The sequence below is a fragment of the Pinus tabuliformis genome, chromosome 8 (assembly GCF_031772625.1).
Source record: "Pinus tabuliformis cultivar Carrire ecotype Pingquan chromosome 8, CPIR1, whole genome shotgun sequence".
Taxonomy (NCBI): domain Eukaryota; kingdom Viridiplantae; phylum Streptophyta; class Pinopsida; order Pinales; family Pinaceae; genus Pinus; species Pinus tabuliformis.
Window position 1 is genome coordinate 570187824 of NC_142294.1, and position 21103 is coordinate 570208926.

The 21103-nt window shown below is 33.2% G+C and overlaps 1 protein-coding gene across 3 annotated transcripts in view; it reads right to left on the reverse strand.

The window, feature by feature from the left end:
- LOC149236739 (calcium-transporting ATPase 1-like) overlaps window positions 1-21103 on the reverse strand; it is a 286340-nt gene that overhangs the window by 264276 nt on the left and 961 nt on the right. The window lies entirely within an intron of this gene.

Consider the following 21103-nt stretch of genomic DNA (forward strand, 5'->3'; position numbering starts at 1 on the left):
CTGTGATCTTTGTGCTATTGTTTTGTTAATTGCTTGATGAACTAAAAGATAAAGGAATAACATAAAGATAAGAAAGACACAATTATTTATCTATATAAAGAAAATATTTTTGCCTTTTTTATTTTCTAACATGGGATCAAAGCTAAGGTGAATAAGGAAAAAAGAAGGCAACTCAAAGATTTATTGAAAGAAGAGTAAGGAGTTCTAAGAAGCTTTGAATAAGGGTCACCAAAAGGAATAGATAAGAAGTCAAATATATCATCTTCAAGGACAATGTCCACTCAATGAAGGGTGAAAACAAACTAGAAGGAGCATCTAACTACAGGACCAAGAAGAAGAGGATAGACTTCATCCTAAAAAAGAATCAAGTTTCGGACCTAGTCAAGGAAAAGGTGAAGAAACCTACTAATGAGTTAAGTGATGCATAAAAGGAAAAATTCAGAGAGACGGAAATATTGGCTATGACTCTAATGGTGGATGGAATAAAAGATAACCTCATCCCCTATATATCTAACATAGACTCTGCTCAAGAGATGTATGAGACTTTATCAAAATTATTCACTATCAAGAATCTTGGTTAAATTGCAAACCTTAAAAATGAAATAAGGTCTATAAAAATGACAAATGAAGACATTGTGGCATCTTTATTTGTGAGAATAGCCAGATTAAGAAATGAACTTCAAGCGATTGATGAGATAGAACCACAGAAGGAACTTGTAATTACTACACTTCTAGGTTTACCAACATCATGGAGTGCCTTCTCATCAGGTCTCAACAGTTGGAAGGAGACTCCTACATTTGAACAACTATGGAATGCTTGTAGTGAGGAAGAAGTCGAGATTTCTCTAGTAAGCAACAAAGAGAATGAAGAAGAAAAAGTTTCAAATGCCTACTCCACTCATCACAATAAAAAAAGATCATTCAAGAAGTCTAAAGGGCCTATAAGGAAGATAGCCATATCCAAAATTGAATGCTACAATTGTCACAAGATGGATCACTATAAAAGTGATTGTCCTAAAAATCTGAGAAATAGAAAGAGAAATAGAGATCATGAAAATGTTGCTAAAGAAGGATCTCCAAAGAAGCACAAGACTGAAAAATCGGAAGTAAAGGACTTATACTACTAAGCCCTTCTACTTTGAATTTCTTTATTTGCTTTGTACTTTGATTTCTAGAACTTATAAGTTTAACATTCTTTGGAAAAATATTGTTGAATTGTTTTGTTATAGTTTTTAGGTATCCCTAGAGCTTGGATTAACAGGGAGCCCTCACCATTTTCCAAAGATAAGTATCTTACTCAATGTATTATCTTTTATATTTGGTTTTCCTTTTGTTATCTAGGTACTAATCATATTTCATTTATATATTTTCCTTGTTTAGGAAAGGCTTGGTGTTATGATCAAGCGTCGTGTAGAACACCTCACAAGACAAAGCATAGAAGTTCTATTGGAATTAATTTCCTATAAGGTTTGTCTAACCTTAAAGGTATTCTTAGACTATAAGTTTTGTTTCTCTTCATAATAAAGGTACATTCATTCATTCTAAGCAATATGCTTTATATTACTAACAAGTGTTATGTCTAGGACCTTTGAATCATAGAGATTCTTGTCTGGGAGATTAATCATTAGATTGAATCTAAACTCATTAAAATCATTATGTTTTTGGAACCCTAATAGGTTATTTTTAAAACCCTAACCTAAGGGTATGTCAATGCTAATGTGAAAAACCCTAGTCTACTTAGTGTTATTGATGAAATCTAGAAAATACTATTATTTTGATGTTTGCGGATTTGATGATGATGTCATGTTTGGTATATTAGTACTGTTATGGAAACCCTAGTCCTTTAGGGTTGGTTGGTAATGTGTTCCTAGACCTTGAGGTTTTATTAAATTATGGTTTGTAAGTGAAACCCTTATGTATTTAGAGTTAGCTCCTATGAATGAATCCTTAGATATATGTTTGTCTATATGATGAAAACCCTAGTCTGATCTAGATTGTTATATCTCTGACTTTAAATGTATTGATATTTGTGTCTTGGGTTTGTCCTATATATGTTATGATATGTTTTTGCATGATTATCCTAGATATGTATTTGTGCTAACCTATTTGTTGATAAGTTCTAGGGTTTGTAACTAAGCCCTAACATAAGTTTGATATTTTAGGATATGATGTGATGATAAAATCTAGGGTTTACAACAAACCCTGGTAGAAGGTGGTTATTTAGTTGAAACCTTAGATTGTGTTGTGATTGGTTATTAGTTGACATCTAAGACTTAGTGTCTCATGTATGAAATCTAGGGTTTGCATTAAATCCTAGTAGAAGTATAACATATGAATTCTAAAGTTGTTTGATGCATTGCAGAGCTATACTTGTTTGAATTGCTTATAGGGTTTTAGTAGAGTATTTCATATATCAGGAAGAAATATTGAGGCTCTAGATATAATGAGACTAATATCTTGATTGAGTTACTAATAAGATCTAGGGGTTGTTACCTAACATGAGAAAAAGTAGTTGAAGTATAAAAGTATGTGTCTCTTGTTTGTGAACCTAGCTGAGTTTAGGTATTTGTTGTCTAAAGTCTAATTCTTCCATTATTGTATGATTATGATAAAGTTAAAGTTCATGCCTTTACATATGTATTTGGTTGTACTTCTTGTCCAAAATTGTGCAAGTACATAATCTTCAAGATGATGAAGATGATCGATAAGCATGGTGAAGGAAGTTGTATAAATGATGATCATCAAGAAGGATGGAAGCCATGAAAGATTATCCGATGTCATAAAAAAGAAGTTGATCTCCCTAAGTTAAGAGGGAGTCTGGATAAATAAAAGAGTATATCTCTCGAGTTAAGATGGGGGTCATATTATAGTCATAATGGATACCTTGTAGAAGAAATTGGAGAATGCATATTGAGGTGTTGTTGAAAGAAGGAAAGTAAGTTTTGGCTATTGCATGAGAAGTAGGAAAGGAAGTTGAATGATTTTTCAAGATTTGTTTGGGAAGCCTCAAAGTCCTACTATGATGAATTGTGATGCAGCGTCAAGAAGTCGAAAGACCGTGAAGGTTTGTGTTTACTCGTGAGTATTTGAAATATTATTACTGATTCGGGTTGCGACTATTTAGGTAAAAATCTCAAAGTTTTTGAAAAAACATGCTTGAGGCTAGAGAGATTTGTTGAGGCATTGAGTGTGTAAAATGCCTGGGAGGACATCTGGTCGGCATATATGTTGATGTCTAGATCCCGAAGTATTATGGAGGGTGGCATTGGTCTTGGAGATCTGACCTTGGATACACACCTAGATCCCTGAGGTTGATGGTTAGCAAGTAATCTTGATCGTACCGAGACTGGCTGAAAGCTTTAGTCCATCTTAGTCCCACCCGGATAGATTTCCCTAGTCAAGAATCTAGTCCGTGGCACCTTAAGTGCCTAAACTCTTCATATGTTTTGAAGATATTCCATGTACTTGTATATGTAAGTATGAATACCTCCCTAGTTAACAGGGAGTGTTGAAGAATGTAACTTGGTTCGGTCTTCATAAATTGTATTTGAGTCACAATGAAATGTTTTTATCAACAGAATTAAAAAGAATTTTTTATTAATATTAATATGACTTATTAAAGTATGGGTTTCATGCTTGGGTCATCATGTTTTAGGTCAAATCCCCCATTGAGGACTTCTAGGATTTATTCTAAGTCATTAAAGTCATTGTCCATTTAAAGAGATCATTTTTGGGCTTTTGAATCATGTAAAAATAATTAATAAGTTATTTGTCACCTCCACACCAAGTTAGCCTCAAGGAGATCAAGTCGGCCTTAAACTGGGTAATTCAACCTCACTAGAAGCCTATATATTGAAGTAATTTGAATTCATTTGGAACACACACTCTCACTCAAGTTAAATATCCTAGAAGAATATCTGGAAAAGTGTGAAGTTGGTAAAGGAGGCTAAAAGGAGTGTGAAGTTGGAGAAGGAGGAAGAAAAAGTCAAGATCAAAATTTTGGGCTATCTCTTTCTCTCTCTCTCGTGGATTCCTATAGGAGATCGAAGTCTCTTTTTTCAAGTTGAAATTACCGTTGTTGTTGTTGCTTCGAAGTCGAAATTGTTGCTAGGTCAAAGTTGTTGCTGAAGGGTTGTCATCTGCTAGAAGGGAGAAAGGGTTGACTTGGTGTGGAGGAAGCATGTGTCTAGGTCAAGAGTCTCGGCTGATCCGAGGAAGTTATTAAGGAAGATTTGTTGACTAGGTTTTCCAGTAGATATGGGTTTTGCCCTGACTTTCTGCTTATATCTAGTGTCTGTGATCTTTGTGCTATTGTTTTGATAATTGTTTGATGAACTAAATGATGAAAGAAGAACATAAAGATAATAAAGACACACGTAATTATCTATATAGAGAAAATATTTTTGCCTTTCTGATTTTCTAACATTATTCACAAATGCATTTTGACCCATCATAATTGTTCATTATATGCTCTTCAAAACAGATGTAGAGAGGCGGATTTATGGGATTGGAAAACCATTAAAATGCTTTTTGGATTCCTAGTTTGTCCAGCGATGCTATATGGGTGTGAATTGTGGGCTAGCAGCACCCCCATCTCAAAATGGATAAGAAAAATCCTAAAAAGCTTAATCATGAGCAAGTTCAAAAAAAAAAATGGTTCTTTATGAGATAACGTTGGGTGAAACAAGAGGAACTCCCATCAAAACAATTGTTATGGTGTGCCTCATAACATATCTAAAAAGAATTGAGCAAATGGGAGTAGGTAAATGGCCTACTGTTATCTTCAATGAAGGCACGAGTGAAATAAAGAAAACATGGATGAGACAAAACTACACATGGATGCAAAAATGGAATATCTACCTCAATGCCTGTCCCACAAATAGCAAGGAGCTAAAGAATTTTGTTATGTAAAAGTTTTGTAAACATGTACGGGGAAAAGAGTTGGGTAAAAAGAAGAAGTATTACGTTGACGAATTCAACCCTATGTGTGATCTTCAACAAAAAGAGTACATTGGAGCTAGCATTCAGTGGAGGGAAAAGGTTCTTATTACTCAATTAAGAACCAACTCGCATCAACTTCGGTGTGAAACGTGACAGTGGAAAAAGCCTAAAGAATCTTGGGAAGAACGGGTGTGTACATTTTGCACTCTGGAGCAGTGGAATCGGAAAAACATTTCATTTTGGAATGTGATGCGTTCAGAGAAATCAATAAAAGTTATGCGAATATGGTAGCATTGATTCCTTGGCATTGTCTTTTCATTGAGGGGATTGTTAAAAGGTTGGGCCAACGCATCATCAATTTGAATAAGAAAAGGATTACAAAAGGCAAAAAGCGAGAAATTGGTGGTCCCATTGACTATTGTTAGTCTCGTGGACATTAAAATATCATTCATTCATTCAGGGAAAACCATGCCACCTGGAATTACTCACTCCATTGGTGGTTCGTAAGAGAAAAACTTTCACTCCTACCAATGCCTCTAGGTCTTCGGTGGTTAACCTATTTCCTTACGTCAAAAGAGACAAACTCTTAGCCAAACAAAAGTAGTTGCTATATAATCCACTCTCATATATTGTTAAAATTATAAATTTACAAAATCATATAATTTGATTGTTATAAAAAAAAATATGTAATAAATTAATAAATATATATATATATATATATATATATATATATATATATTATCATTAGAAAAATCAAAACATAATTTTTTAAAAATTTATTCAAATAATTAAATTTTTGTTTTTTATTATATCAGAGATATTGATGAGCCTCATCACTGAGTAATTATATGGGCCTTAATTGACCTTAATTCACCTCCTAGCCTAGTCAAACCATGTATTCTCACAACTTATTGCATACTTTTGATTATATTTTTCTTATGATATGAGTTAGAATTGGATATTTTGCTTTGTGGTCTAATGTGCATGTAATGTAGAAATAAAGGACAAAAGCAAGGGAAATGCAGGGATAAAAGTTAAAAGCAAGGAACTAGGGTAAAAGACCTTGGTAAAAACTCGAATGAAACAAGGGAGAGGACTTACTAAAGGTAAATCCTCCTCATTTACTATCCCTCCATTCGAGTATTCCTCCATCAGCTGAAAGTACAACCAGCCAAATCAGGAGTACTAGCATACAACCAACCAAATTAGGAGTACTAGCAGACAACCAAGCAAGTGAAAGTACAAATAGTTTATCTTGAGTTGGGAGCCGAGCCTCCCTACTAGAGGGCAACCAAGCTAGTGAGAGTGAAAGCACAAGGTTATCTTGAGTTGGGAGCTGTGCCTCCCTAATTTTGAAGGAAGTCGTTGGAGACTTCAGATGTATAAATAGAGAGGCTTAGGACCTCAATAAGATTAGAAAAATTCGGTTATTATTCAACTTTTTGTTGTAAAACTCTACTGTGTTTCAAGCTACCAGACTTGTGACAGTTTTTGATGTAATATAGTGTTTTTATAATGAAGATGAGTTTTGTTTGGAGCCAACATTGAGTTAACTTAGAGGGCTGAAGCTCTTGGGTTAGGGACTGACCCTAGCAGCTAAATATCCTCTTTATTGTATTGTTAAGTAGCATAGCTTCCTGCTTTTTGTTCATCTGCTTACGTAGTTCATTTCCATTACAACACTAGCATAGATTCATGGTTTAACTGTTTATTTGCTTAGATAACTGCATTCCATTACAACAATATAGGGTAGATAGTTCATGGTTTAATTGTTTATTTGTTGAAGTAAATGCATGTCCATTACAGAGGTTTATTGTTTAACTGTCCATTTGCTTCAATAGTTGCAGTCTCATTATAGTAGTGTAGAGTAGACTAGTTGTGTTTTAGTTTGCTTCGTTTATGCTTTCATTCAATTAGCAGGTTAGCAAAGAAAAGATCCGCAAGGTTTCCCATAGATGTCTCGGCCTCACCTCCTCCCTTTGGGACCATAACTTTAATACAATACCATGGCTCACTAATACCACATACCCAAAAAACCATAAATCACATTCATAGGATTTTTTTAATTAATCAATTTAATTAAAAAGGAAAAAAGAACATTACTACTTTTGAGATAATTCTCAAACTTTTATCTATGATCATTACTAGAAAGGTTCTAAAATATGTAATGGAAATTAAATCCCTACCATCTACTTAATCATTATTAATAATTAAATTATAGTTCTAAAAACCCTATTTTAAAATAGATACACTTATCAACATGATAAAATTTCTTTCTTATTTTCAACTTTTATCTTTGTGTAAACAATAAAACCAAGAATCTCTTCTATTATTGAAGTTTCATAAATAAAATCTATATTTAAACTTTATGGAAAAATATTTATCTCTTTTCACTTTAAAGAAAGTTTATATCTCAAAAAATTTGATCTCTGCTTTTAGTAAATCCAAAATTAAAATTGATTTAATTATTAATTATAATTATAATTATTTTATTTTATTTAAAATGTATGTGTGATATTAATATAATATCTTTGAGCACTAACTTCTTTACCAATATTCCAATCTATATTTAATTTATTCCTTTATAAATTTAATTTATTCGTTGTCTATATTTAATTGGTTCAAAATAACAATGATTGTGGTAAAACATGGGCAACTGTACAAACTATCATTTTCAATTCCTATAACGCATACGCGGTAAGAAGCTATCGGCCATGGTTTTCAACCATCATACAGAATATCAATAAGAAGTAATGGGGTGACGTGTAGTTTGCGCGTATGATATTTTTATTTAATAAAGTTTTTAATGTACAGTGGTTAAGAGTATATATAGTTATAGTTTAAATGGTTGGGTAGTTTCAATGATTAGTTTAATTAGTGGAGTTTCTGTTATTAAGTTGTTAAGCATTTTGCTGATCTGGAGTTCAAAAAGTTAATTCTCCTTAATAATATTAAAGATAAAATGATCTTATATTAATTAAGGATAAAATAATCTTATATTAATTAAGGATAAAATAATCTTATATTAATTTAATATTTGACTTGACTGTAATCTTAAAACTAGACAATAATATTTAGCTCCGCCATAATTCGAACTTTCCCGTCAATTGTTTACTGCATGGACTATATTTTCATTGACTTGTCCTTCCCTGTAATTATATGGACATCCTTGTTTATCCCGGGTCGTACGCCAAGAACTATGAACCTTCTGGGAAGCTTCAGTTGTCATGTCAGACTGACTGACAGATAATGTCTTACATGCCTATCACTTTTAGCTCGATTATTTATTTATGATTCGTTTTGTTACAAAGCAGTTAGAAAACGCTGCGTTTTTATCTGGGGAAGCTACTGTTTATGTGTTGAGTCTAAGTGAAAGATAATAGCGGAGTATAAATCTTGGTTCTGTATCGAGTCTAAGCGAGAAAGAATAGCGTACTATGAATTTTGGTTCTCGAAATTTCTTTAGAAATGATTAGAATTGTAAATTTAATTTTTAAATTTAAATCGATAAATTTGTACACTTCATATAAATTTGTACACTTCATATGTTTATTGGTAAAATTATTATTTATGGTTTAATTTTAAGTGAGAAAGAATAGTATAATATAAATTTTTGGTTTTTGAAATTTGTTTAAAAGTTATTAAAATTGTGATTTTTTTAAAATAAATTTATTATAATTTATTGGTCAAATTATGGGACAATTATTAGGAGTAGTCTTTAACGCGACTTTTTGAAAGTCTTTCTGGCGATTTTTTCCGGTGAAAATCCGGCAGTAATTTATTGGAATCCAAGTTTGATAGCTAATTTCTGCACAATGAAACCGTCCCAGGGGTTTTTCAGGATGCTGAATCCGAATATGCAGTTAAAAAACCATTTTAACTGCAACAAATCATGATTTCATCTCAATTTCTTCCGCCGGATTCCGTCACCGGAATCTCAAAAAGTCGCATTATAGACAACTCCCAATTATTATTGGCTATTATTTGTTGAATAATGTAACTAGTTTGGTTTCATAAATTGTATTGTATTTGAATCACAATGAAATTTATTTATCAAAAAAATGAAAAATAAATTTATTTTATTATTAATATGATTTATTAGAGCATGGGTATCATGCTTGGGTCATTATGTTTTAAGTCAAAGTCCCCATTCAGGATTTCTAGAATTTATTTCATGTCATTAGAGTCCTTGTCCATTTAAAGAGACCCTTCTTGGGCTTTTGAATCATGTAGAAAGAATTAATAAGTTATTTGTCACCCCCACACCAAGTCGACCTCAAACTAGGTAATTTGACCTCACCAAAAGCCTATATATTGAAGCAGTTCGAATTCATTTGGAGCACACAGCCTCACTCAAGTTCGATATCCAAGAAAATGAGCTGGAAAAGTGTGAAGTTGGTAAAGGAGGCTAAAATGATTGTGATGTTGGAGAAGGAAGAAAAAGTCAAGATCAAAATTTTGGGCTATTGGTCTCTCTCTCGTGTGGATTCCTCTTGGGGATTGAAGTCTCTTTTGTCAAGTTTAAATTGTTGTTGTTGTCAGGTCGAAATTGATGCTACAAGTTGTTGTTGCTAGGTCGAAGTTGTTGTTGAAGGGTTGTCATCTGCTAGAAGGAAGAAAGCGTTGACTTGGTGCAGAGGAAGTCTGTGTCTAGCTCAAGAGTCTTGGATTATCTTAGGAAGTTATTAAGGAAGAGTTCTTGACTAGGTTTTCCTCTAGATAGGGATTTTTTCTTAATTGTCTTCCTATATCTGGTCCCTGTGATCTTTGTGCTATTGTTTTGTTAATTGCTTGATGAACTAAAAGATGAAGGAATAACATAAAGATAAGAAAGACACAATTACTTATCTATATAAAGAAAATATTTTCGCCTTTCTGATTTTCTAACATGGAATCAAAGCTAAGGTGAATAAGGAAAAAAGAAGACAACTCAAAGATTTATTGAAAGAAGAGTAAGGAGTTCTAAGAAGCTTTGAATACGGGTCACAAAAAAGAATAGATAAGAAGTCAAATATATCATCTTCAAGGACAATGTCTACTCAATGAAGGGTGAAAACAAACTAGAAGGAGCATCTAACTACAGGACCAGGAAGAAGATTATAGACTTCATCCTAAAAAAGAATCAAGTTTCGGACTTAGTCAAGGAAAAGGTGAAGAAACCTACTAATGAGTTAAGTGATGCATAAAAGGAAAAATTCAGAGAGACAGAAATATTGGCTATGACTCTAATGGTGGATGGAATAAAAGATAACCTCATCCCCTATATATCTAACATAGACTCTGCTCAAGAGATGTATGAGACTTTATCAAAATTATTCACTATCAAGAATCTTGGTTAAATTGCAAGCCTTAAAAATGAAATAAGGTCTATAAAAATGACAAATGAAGACATTGTGGCATCTTTCTTTGTGAGAATAGCCAGATTAAGAAATGAACTTCAAGCGATTGATGAGATAGAACCACAGAAGGAACTTGTAATTACTACAATTCTAGGTTTACCAACATCATGGAGTGCCTTCTCATCAGGTCTCAATAGTTGGAGGGAGACTCTTACATTTGAACAACTATGGAATGCTTGTAGTGAGGAAGAAGTCGAGATTTCTCTAATAAGCAACAATGAGAATGAAGAATAAAAAGTTCCAAATGCCTACTCCACTCATCACAATAAAAAAAGATCATTCAAGAAGTCTAAAGGGTCTATAAGGAAGATAGCCATATCCAAAATTGAATGCTACAATTGTCACAAGATGGATCACTATAAAAGTGACTGTCCTAAAAATCTAAGAAATAGAAAGAGAAATAGAGATCATGAAAATGTTGCTAAAGAAGGATCTCCCAAGAAGCACAAGACTGAAAAATCGAAAGTAAAGGACTTATACTACTAAGCCCTTCTACTTTGAATTTCTTTATTTGATTTGTACTTTGATTTCTAGAACTTATAAGTTTAACATTCTTTGGAAAAATATTGTTGAATTGTTTTGTTATAGTTTTTAGGTATCCCTAGAGATTGGATTAAGAGGGAGCCCTCACCATTTTCCAAAGATAAGTATCTTACTCAATGTATTATCTTTTATATTTGGTTTTCCTGTTGTTATCTAGGTACTAATCATATTTCATTTATATATTTTCCTTGTTTAGGAAAGGCTTGGTGTTATGATCAAGCGTTGTGTAGAAGACCTCACAAGACAAAGCATAGGAGTTCTATTGGAATTAATGTCCTATAAGGTTTGTCTAACCTTAAAGGTATTCTTAGACTATAAGTTTTGTTTCTCTTCATAATAAAGGTACATCCATTCATTCTAAAAAATATGCTTTATATTACTAACAAGTGTTATGTCTAGGACCTTTGAATCATAGAGATTCTTGTCTGGGAGATTAATCATTAGATTGAATCTAAACTCATTAAAATCATTATGTTTTTGGAACCCTAATAGGTTATTTTTAAAACCCTAACCTAAGGGTATGTCAATGCTAATGTGAAAAACCCTAGTCTACTTAGTGTTATTGATGAAATCTAGAAAATACTATTATTTTGATGTTTGGGGTTTTGATGATGATGTCATGTTTGGTATCTTAGTACTGTTATGGAAGCCCTAGTCCTTTAGGGTTGGTTGGTAATGTGTTCCTAGACCTTGAGGTTTTATTAAATTATGGTTTGTAAGTGAAACCCTTATGTATTTAGAGTTAGCTCTTATGAATGAATCCTTAGATATATGTTTTTCTATATGATGAAAACCCTAGTTTGATCTACATTGTTATATCTCTGACTTTAAATGTATTGATATTTGTGTCTTGGGTTTTTCCTATATATGTTATGATATGTTTTTGCATGATTATCCTAGATATGTATTTGTGCTAACCTATTTGTTGATAAGTTCTAGGGTTTGTAACTAAGCCCTAACATAAGTTTGATATTTTAGGATATGATGTGATGATAAAATCTAGGGTTTACAACAAACCCTGGTAGAAGGTGGTTATTTAGTTGAAACCTTAGATTGTGTTGTGATTGGTTATTAGTTGACATCTAAGACTTAGTGTCTCATGTATGAAATCTAGGGTTTGCATTAAATCCTAGTAGAAGTATAACATATGAATTCTAAAGTTGTTTGATGCATTGCAGAGCTATACTTGTTTGAATTGCTTATGGGGTTTTAGTAGAGTATTTCATATATCTGGAAGAAATATTGAGGCCCTAGATATAATGAGACTAATATCTTGATTGAGTTACTAATAAGATCTAGGGGTTGTAACCTAACATGAGAAAAAGTAGTTGAAGTATAAAAGTATGTGTCTCTTGTTTGTGAACATAGCTGAGTTTAGGTATTTGTTGTCTAAAGTCTAATTCTTCCATTATTGTATGATTATGATAAAGTTAAAGTTCATGCCTTTACATATGTATTTGGTTGTACTTCTTGTCCAAAATTGTGCAGGTATATAATCTTCAAGATGATGAAGATGATCGATAAGCATGGTGAAGGAAGTTGTAAAAATGATGATCATCAAGAAGGATGGAAGCCATGAAAGATTATCCGATGTCATAAAAAAGAAGTTGATCTCCCTAAGTTAAGAGGGAGTTTGGATAAAGAAAAGAGTATATCTCTCGAGTTAAGATGGAGGTCATATTATAGTCATAATGGATACCTTGTAGAAGAAATTGGAGAATGCATATTGAGGTGTTGTTGAAAGAAGGAAAGCAAGTTTTGGCTATTGCATGAGAAGTAGGAAAGGAAGTTGAATGATTTTTCAAGATCTGTTTGGGAAGCCTCAAAGTCCTACTATGATGAATTGTGATGCAGCATCAAGAAGTCGAAAGACCGTGAAGGTTTGTGTTTACTCGTGAGTATTTGAAAGATTATTACCGATTCGGGTTGCGACTATTTAGGTAAAAATCTCAAAGTTTTTGAAAAAACATGCTTGAGGCCAGAGAGATTTGTTGAGGCATTGAGTGTGTAAAATTCCTGGGAGGACATCTGGCCGGCATATATGTTGATGTCTAGAGCCCGAAGTATTATGGAGGGTGGCATTGGTCTTGGAGATCTGGCCTTGGATACACACCTAGATCCCTGAGGTTGATGGTTGGCAGGTAATCTTGATCGTACCGAGACTGGCTGAAAGCTTTAGTCCATCTTAGTCCCACCCAGATAGACTTCCCTAGTCAGGAATCTAGTCTGTGGCACCTTAAGTGCTTAAACTCTTCATATGTTTTGAAGATATTCCATGTACTTGTATATGTAAGTATGAATACCTCCCTAGTTAAGAGGGAGTGTTGAAGAATGTAACTTGGTTCGGTCTTCATAAATTGTATTTGAGTCACAATGAAATGTTTTTATCAAAAGAATTAAAAAGAATTTTTTATTAATATTAATATGACTTATTAAAGTATAGGTTTCATGCTTGGGTCATCATGTTTTAGGTCAAATCCCCCATTGAGGACTTCTAGGATTTATTCTAAGTCATTAAAGTCATTGTCCATTTAAAGAGATCATTTTTGGGCTTTTGAATCATGTAAAAAGAATTAATAAGTTATTTGTCACCTCCACACCAAGTTAGCCTCAAGGAGATCAAGTTGGCCTTAAACTGGGTAATTCAACCTCACTAGAAGCCTATATATTGAAGTAATTTGAATTCACTTGGAACACACACTCTCACTCAAGTTCGATATCCTAGAAGAATATCTGGAAAAGTGTGAAGTTGGTAAAGGAGGCTAAAAGGTGTGTGAAGTTGGAGAAGAAGGAAGAAAAAGTCAAGATCATAATTTTGGGCTATCTCTTTCTCTCTCTCGAGTGGATTCCTATAGGAGATCAAAGTCTCTTTTGTCAAGTTGAAATTACTGTTGTTGTTGTTGCTTCAAGGTCGAAATTGTAGCTACAAGTTGTTGCTAGGTCAAAGTTGTTGCTGAAGGGTTGTCATCTGCTAGAAGGGAGAAAGGGTTGACTTGGTGTGGAGGAAGCATGTGTCTAGGTCAAGAGTCTCGGCTGATCCGAGGAAGTTATTAAGGAAGATTTGTTGACTAGGTTTTCCAGTAGATATGGGTTTTGCCCCGACTTTCTGCTTATATCTGGTGTCTATGATCTTTGTGCTATTGTTTTGATAATTGTTTGATGAACTAAATGATGAAAGAAGAACATAAAGATGATAAAGACACAAGTAATTATCTATATAGAGAAAATATTTTTGCCTTTCTAATTTTCTAACATTATTCCCAAATGCATTTTGACCCATCATAATTATTCATTATATGCTCTTCAAAATAGATGTAGAGAGGCAAATTTATGGGATTGGAAAACCATTAAAATGCTTTTTGGATTCCTAGTTTGTCCAGTGATGCTATATGGGTGTGAATTGTGGGCTAGCAGGACCGCCATCTCAAAATGGATACGAAAAATCATAAAAAGCTTAATCATGAGCAAGTTCAAAAAAAAAAAAAGGTTCTTTATGAGATAACGTTGGGTGAAACAAGAGGAACTCCCATCAAAGCAATTGCTATGGTGTGCCTCATAACATATCTAAAAAGAATTGAGCAAATGGGAGTAGGTAAATGGCCTACTGTTATCTTCAATGAAGGCACGAGTGAAATAAAGAAAACATGGATGAGACAAAACTACACATGGATGCAAAAATGGAATATCTACCTCAATGCCTGTCCCACAAATAGCAAGGAGCTAAAGAATTTTGTTATGTAAAATTTTTGTAAACATGTATGGGGAAAAGAGTTGGGTAAAAAGAAGAAGTGTTACGTTGACGAATTCAACCCTATGTGTGATCTTCAACAAAAAGAGTACATTGGAGCTAGCATTCAGTGGAGGGAAAAGGTTCTTATTACTCAATTAAGAACCAACTCGCATCAACTTCGTTGTGAAACGTGACAGTGGAAAAAGCCTAAAGAATATTGGGAAGAACGGGTGTGTACGTTTTGCACTCTGGAGCAGTGGAATCGGAAAAACATTTCATTTTGGAATGTGATGCGTTCAGAGAAATCAATAAAAGTTATGCGAATATGGTAGCATTGATTCCTTGGCATTGTCTTTCCATTGAGGGGATTGTTAAAAGGTTGGGCCAACGCATCATCAATTTGAATAAGAAAAGGATTACAAAAGGTGAAAAGTGAGAAATTGGTGGTCCCATTGACTATTGTTAGTCTCGTGGACATTAAAATATCATTCATTCATTCAGGGAAAACCATGCCACCTGGAATTACTCACTCCATCGCTGATTCGTAAGAGAAAAACTTTCACTCCTACCAATGCCTCTAGGTCTTCGGTGGTTAACCTATTTCCTTACGTCAAAAGGAGACAAACTCTTAGCCAAACAAAAGCAGTTGCTATATAATCCACTCTCATATATTGTTAAAATTATAAATTTACAAAATCATATAATTTGATTGTTATAAAAAAATTATGTAATAAATTAAGAAATATATATATTATCATTAGAAAAATCAAAACATAATTGTTTTTAAATTTATTCAAATAATTAAATTTTTGTTTTCTATTATATCAGAGATATTGATGAGCCTCATCATTGAGTAATTACATGGGCCTTAATTGACCTTAATTCACCTCCTAGCCTAGTTAAACCAACTATTCTCACAACTTATGCATACTTTTGATTATATTTTTCTTATGATATGAGTTAGAGTTGGATATTTTGCTTTGTGGTCTAATGTGCATGTAATGTAGGAATAAAGGACAAAAGCAAGGGAAATGCAGGGATAAAAGGTAAAAGCAAAGAACTATGGTAAAAGACCTTGGTAAAAACTTGAATGAAACAAGGGAGAGGACTTACTAAAGGTAAATCCTCTTCATTTACTATCCCTCCATTCGAGTATTCCTCCATCAGCTGAAACTACAAACAACCAAGCAAGTGAAAGTACAACCAGCCAAATCAGGAGTACTAGCACACAACCAGCCAAATCAGGAGTACTAGCAGACAACCAAGCAAGTGAAAGTACAAATAGTTTATCTTGAGTTGGGAGCCGAGCCTCCCTACTAGAGGGCAACCAAGCTAGTGAGAGTGAAAGCACAAGGTTATCTTGAGTTGGGAGCTGTGCCTCCCTAATTTTGAAGGAAGTCCTTGGAGACTTCAGATGTATAAATAGAGAGGCTTAGGACCTCAATAAGATTAGAAAAATTCGGTTATTATTCAACTTTTTGTTGTAAAACTCTACTGTGTTTCAAGCTACCAGACTTGTGACATTTTTTGATGTAATATAGTGTTTTTATAATGAAGATGAGTTTTGTTTGGAGCCAACACTGAGTTAACTTAGAGGGCTGAAGCTCTTGGGTTAGGGCCCAACCCTAGCAGCTAAATATCCTCTTTATTGTATTGTTAAGTAGCATAGCTTCCTGCTTTCTGTTCATCTGCTTAAGTAGTTCATTTCCATTACAGCACTAGCATAGATTCATGGTTTAACTAGTTATTTGCTTAGATAATTGCATTCCATTACAACAATATAGGGTAGATAGTTCATGGTTTAATTGTTTATTTGTTGAAGTAGATGCATGTCCATTACAGAGGTTTATTGTTTAACTGTCCATTTGCTTCAATAGTTGCAGTCTCATTACAGTAGTGTAGAGTAGATTAGTTGTGTTTTAGTTTGCTTCGTTTATGCTTTCATTCAATTAGCAGGTTAGCAAAGAAAAGATCCGCAAGGTTTCCCATAGATGTCTCGGCCTCACCTCCTCCCTTTGGGACCATAACTTTAATACAATACCATGGCTCACTAATACCACATACCCAAAAAACCATAAATCACATTCATAGGATTTTTTTAATTAATCATTTTAATTAAAAAGGCAAAAAGAACATTACTACTTTTGAGATAAATCTCAAACTTTTATCTATGATCATTACTAGAAAGGTTCTAAAATATCTAATGGAAATTAAATCCCTACCATCTACTTAATCATTATTAATAGTTAAATTATAGTTCTAAAAACCCTATCCTAAAATAGATACACTTATCAACATGATAAAATTTCTTTCCTATTTTCAACTTTTATCTTTGTGCAAACAATAAAACCAAGAATCTCTTCTATTATTGAAGTTTCATAAATAAAATCTATATTTAAACTTTATGGAAAAATATTTATCTCTTTTCACTTTACAAAAGGTTTATATCTCAAAAAATTTGATCACTGCTTTTGGTAAATCCAGTGTGAAGTTGGTAAAGGAGGCTAAAAGGAGTGTGAAGTTGGAGAAGAAGGAAGAAAAAGTCAAGATCGAAATTTTGTGCTCTCTCTCTCTCTCTCTCTCTCTCTCTCTCGAGTGGATTCCTATAGGAGATCAGAGTCTGTTTTGTCAAGTTGAAATTACAGTTGTTGTTGTTGCTGCTAGGTCGAAATTGTTGCTACAAGTTGTTGTTGCTAGGTCGAAGTTGTTGTTGAAGGGTTGCCATCTGCTAGAAGGGAGAAAGGGTTGACTTGGTGTGGAGGAAGTATGTGTCTAGGTCAAGAGTCTCGGCTAATCCCAGGAAGCTATTAAGGAAGATTTGTTGACTAGGTTTTCCAGTAGATATGGGTTTTGCGATGACTTTTTGCTTATTTATCGTGTTTGTGACTTTTGTGCTATTGTTTTCATAATTGTTTGATGAACTAAAAGATAAAAGAAGAACATAAAGATAATAAAGACACAAGTAATTATCTATATAAAGAAAATATTTTTACCTTTATGATTTCTAACATTATTCACAAATGCATTTTGACCCATCATAATTATTCATTATATGCTCTTCAAAACAGATGTAGAGAGGCAGATTTATGGGATTGGAAAACCATTAAAATGCTTTTTGGACTCCTAGTTTGTCCAGTGATGCTATATGGGTGTGAATTGTGGGCTAGCAACACCCCCATCTCAAAATGGATAAGAAAAATCCTAAAAAGCTTGATCATGAGCAAGTTCAAAATAAAAAAAATGGTTCTTTATGAGATAACGTTGGGTGAAACAGGAGGAACTCCCATCAAAACAATTGTTATGGTGTGCCTCAGAACATATCTAAAAAGAATTGAGAAAATGGGAGTAGGTAAATGGCCTACTGTTATCTTCAATGAAGGCGTGAGTGAAAGAAAGAAAACATGGATGAGGCAAAACTACACATGGATGCAAAAATGGAATATCTACCTCAATGCCTGTCCCACAAATAGAAAGGAGCTAAAGAATTTTGTTATGTAGAAGCTTTGTAAACATGTATGGGGAAAAGAGTTGGGTAAAAAGAAGAAGTATGACGCTGAGGAATTCAACCCTATGTGTGATCTTCAACAAAAAGAGTACATTGGAGCTAGCATTACGTGGAGGGAAAAGGTCCTTATTACTCAATTAAGAACCATCTCGCATCAACTCTAGTGTGAAACGTGACGGTGGAAAAAGCCTAAAGAATCTTGGGAAGAACGGATGTGTATGTTTTGCACGTCTGGAGTAGTGGAATCGGAAAAACATTTCTTTTTGTAATGTGATGCGTTCAGAGAAATCAAGAAAAGTTATGCAAATATGGTAGCATTGATTCCTTGGCATTGTCTTTTCATTGAGGGGATTGTTAAAAGGTTGGGACAACTCAACATCAATTTGAATAAGAAAAGGATTGCAAAAGGCAAAAAGTGAGAAATTTGTGGTCCCATTGTCTATTGTTAGTCTCGTGGACATTAAAATATCATTCATTCATTCAAAGAAAACCATGCCACCTGGAATTACTCACTCCATTGGTGGTTCGTAAGAGAAAAACTTTCACTCCTACCAATGCCTCTACGTCTTCGGTGGTTAACCTATTTCCTTACATAAAAAGGAGACAAACTCTTAGCCAAACAAAAGTAGTGGCAATATAATCCACGCTCATATATTGTTAAAATTAAAAATTTACAAAATTATATAATTTGATTGTTATATACATATATATATATATATATATATATTATCATTAAAAAAATCAAACCATAAAATTTTTAAAATTTATTCAAATAATAAAATTTTTGTTTCTTATTATATTAGAGATATTGATGAACCTCATCATTGAGTAATTATATGGGTCTTAATTGACCTTAATTCACCTCGTAGCCTAGTCAAACCAACTGTTCTCACAACTTATTGCATACTTTTGATTATATTTTGCTTATGAGATGAGTTAGAGTTGGATATTTTGCTTTGTGGTCTAATGTGCATGTAATGTAGGAATAAAGGACAAAAGTAAGGGAAATGCAGGGATAAAAGGTAAAAGCAAGGAACTATGGCAAAAGATATTGGTAAAAACTAGAATGGGACAAGGGAGAGGACTTACTGGAGGTAAATCCTCCTCATTTACTATACCTTCATTCGAGTATTCCTCCATCAGCTGAAAGTACAAACATCCAAGCAAGTGAAAGTGCAACCAGCCAAATCAGGAGTACTAGCAGGTAACCAAGTAAGTGAAAGTACAAACAGTTTATCTTGAGTTGGGAGCCGAGCCTCCATACTGGAGGGTAGCCAAGCTAGTGAGAGTGAAAGCACAAGGTTATCTTGAGTTGGGAGCTATGCCTCCCTAATTTTCAAGGAAGTCGTTGGAGACTTCAGATCTATAAACAGAAAGGCTTAGGACCTCAATAAGATTAGAAAAATTTGGTTATTATTTAGCTTTTTGTTATAAAACTCTACTCTGTTTCAAGCTACCAGACTTGTGGCAATTTTTGATGTAATACAATGTTTTTATAATGAAGATGAGTTTTGTTTGGAGCCAACACTGAGTTAACTCAGAGGGCTGAAGCTCTTGGGTTAGGGTCCGACCCTAGCAGCTAAAGCTCCTCTTTATTGTATTGTTAAGTAGCACAACTTCCTGGTTTCTATTCATCTCCTTAAGTAGTTCATTTCCATTACAACACTAGCATAGATTCATGGTTTAACTGTTTATTTGCTTAGATAGTTGCATTCCATTACAATAGTACAGGGTAGATAATTCATGGTTTAACTGTTTATTTGTTGAAGTGGATGCATGTCCATTACAGAGGTTTATTGTTTAACTGTCCATTTACTTCAATAATTGCAGTCTCATTACAGTAGTGCACATTAGAATAGTTGTGTTTCAGTTTGCTTCGTTTATGCTTTCATTCAATTAGCAGGTTAGCAAAGAAAAGATCTGTAAGGTTGCCCACAGGTGTCTCGACCTCCTCCCTCTAGGACCATAACTTTAATACAATACCATGGCTCACTAATACCACATACCCAAAAAACCATAAATCACATTCATAGGATTTTTTTAATCAATCAATTTAATTAAAAAGACAAAAAAAACGTTACTACTTTTGAGATAAATCTCAAACTTTTATCTATGATCATTACTAGAAAGGTTCTAAAATATCTAATGGAAATTAAATCCCTACCATCTACTTAATCATTATTAATAATTAAATTATAGTTCCAAAAACCCTATTCTAAAATAGATACACTTATCAACATGGTAAAATTTCTTTCCTATTTTCAACTTTTATCTTTGTGTAAACAATAAAGCCAAAAATCTCTTCTATTATTGAATTTTCATAAATAAAATCTATATTTAAACTTTATGGAAAAATATTTATCTCTTTTCACTTTAAAAAAAAATTATATCTCAAAAAATTTGATCTTTGCTTTTGGTACATCCAAATTAAAATAAATTAAAATTGATTTAATTATTAATTATAATTATTTTATTTTATTTTAAATGTGTGTAAGATATTAATATAATATCTTTGAGCACTAACTCCTTTACCAATATTCCAATCTATATTCCTTTATAAATTTAATTTATTCGTTGTATATATTTAATTGGTTCAAAATAACAATGATTGTGGTAACACATGGGCAAGTGTACAAACAATCATTTTCAATTCCTATAACGCATACGCGGTAATAAGCTATGGGCCACGGTTTTCAACCATCAAACAAAATATTAATAAGATGTAAGAAGTAATGGGCGACGTGTAGTTTGCGCATATGATTTTTTTATTCAATAAAGTTTTTACAGAAGTAAGAAGTAATGAGGCGACGTGTAGTTTGCGTGTATGATTTTTTTATTCAATAAAGTTTTTAATACAGAGTGGTTAAGAGTATATATATAGTTATAGGTTTAAATGGTGGGGTAGTTTCAATGATTAATTTAATGGGTGGAGTTTTTGTTATTAAGTATTTTGTTGATCCGGAATTCAAAAGATAAAATAAATTT